Source organism: Austrofundulus limnaeus, unplaced genomic scaffold, assembly GCF_001266775.1.
Source record: "Austrofundulus limnaeus strain Quisiro unplaced genomic scaffold, Austrofundulus_limnaeus-1.0 Scaffold157, whole genome shotgun sequence".
Taxonomy (NCBI): domain Eukaryota; kingdom Metazoa; phylum Chordata; class Actinopteri; order Cyprinodontiformes; family Rivulidae; genus Austrofundulus; species Austrofundulus limnaeus.
This window is the reverse complement of record NW_013952559.1, coordinates 679,445-680,847: the sequence shown is the minus strand read 5'-3', so window position 1 is coordinate 680,847 and position 1,403 is coordinate 679,445. Positions and strand designations below refer to the sequence as shown.

At 43.1% G+C, this 1,403-nt stretch overlaps 1 protein-coding gene across 2 annotated transcripts in view; it reads right to left on the bottom strand.

Annotated features, from left to right (window-relative positions):
- coro6 (coronin 6) overlaps window positions 1-869 on the bottom strand; it is a 21,034-nt gene extending 20,165 nt beyond the window's left edge. The window contains exon 1 of one of the 2 annotated variants that reach the window (XM_014016919.1): window positions 648-869. The gene's annotated coding sequence lies outside the window, so the exon portion shown is untranslated. The remainder of the gene's footprint in view (window positions 1-647) is intronic. The other variant, XM_014016920.1, reaches the window with a different exon arrangement.
- Window positions 870-1,403: the final 534 nt, after the last annotated feature.

The window sequence follows — 1,403 nt, the reverse complement described above, 5'->3', positions numbered from 1 at the left end:
ATTTTATACAACAGTAATTACTGGAAAATGTAATAAATTACAAATCTCCACAAAGGTATTGGACATCTATTAGGAGCTTTACAGTTTGCATTTTAAACACAAAATAAATTAAGTATGACTTTTAACAGGTAGATAGTTAAAATGCAAGGATCTTTTTTTGTCTTCAGTTTCAAATATACACAATGTTTTTGCTAGATAAGAATGCTATTATGATCATGAGAAAAATGATGGATTTTTTAAAAAGTATTACARAGATGGTGTCGTTTGATTATATGTTACAGCGGCTTGCCACAGCAGGGTCATGGCACAGAGCGAAAGAATGACACGGCCATTTTCCATATATGGACATGACAAAAAGCTCCGGCCCGCCCCGGCTGATCGCCCCGCCCACCTGCCTCTACTGTCCCAAATAGTTCCCGACAGAAGACGGAACGGCCTCTGTGACACTAATGAACTGGGAGGAAACTTAAAACCAGCGCTGTGAAAAACCGAATACAAATAACTGTCAGCGGCTCAGTCCATATGCTCAAACTTTTAATTCAAGTTAATTTTGTTTTGAAGGTGTATCAAAATGTGGGGGACACAGTCTGTCCTTTCCACTGACGCCACTGCAGACACGGACAGGCATATTAGGACAGACAGCTCACCTCAGGTGTTTTTGGGGGAGACCCCTCTCTTCTCTTTTCTGCTGGTTGTTGAAGTTCAGCCTCCTCCTCTCGCTGTCGTAGACTTCGTTGCTTTTGTTTGATGAATTATTATTTTCTCTGCGATTCGGTGTCCTGAAGTCGCCCGCGGACTCGTTTTTTTATGAAGGGGGGACGCGCTGAAGTGCGCGACGCTCCGCTGCAGGGGAAGAAAGAGGGGGGAGAGCCGGGGGGACAGAGGCGCACAGGAGGCGGAGGGGCGGGGGCGTCTATTTTGGAATGAGCGCTGCTGTCCGGGAGGGAGCACGTGTTCAGAGTGGTCCCTGACTCACTAAAGCAGGGGTGCACAAACATTTCCCCTGAGAGGGCCAAAATAAAAATCCACCTGAGGGCCATGGGCCAAATGCAATAATATAAGAAATGCAAATTCTTCTTAAGTAAAGTTATTTTATTTTTTACAGCYCATGGACATGGAGCAGGCGGCTCATTGGACTTTACATAATTTAAAATTTGAGGATATGAAGTCTTTTAAGGTGTGCAAATCGAGATAAGGATCTCAAAGACACAGTTTGTAGGGTTTTGTCATTTCTTTTAGCCGAAATTGAGATAATCATTAATGACAATAATAAAAAACGTGTCTAATCATTGCAGACAAAGACCTTGTTTTATTATTTTTACCTTATAAAAAGCTGTTTATATCTCCATGGTCGCGGGTCGCCACTACAGGCAGCAGCCATCTTGTCTACGAAGGCTCATGAA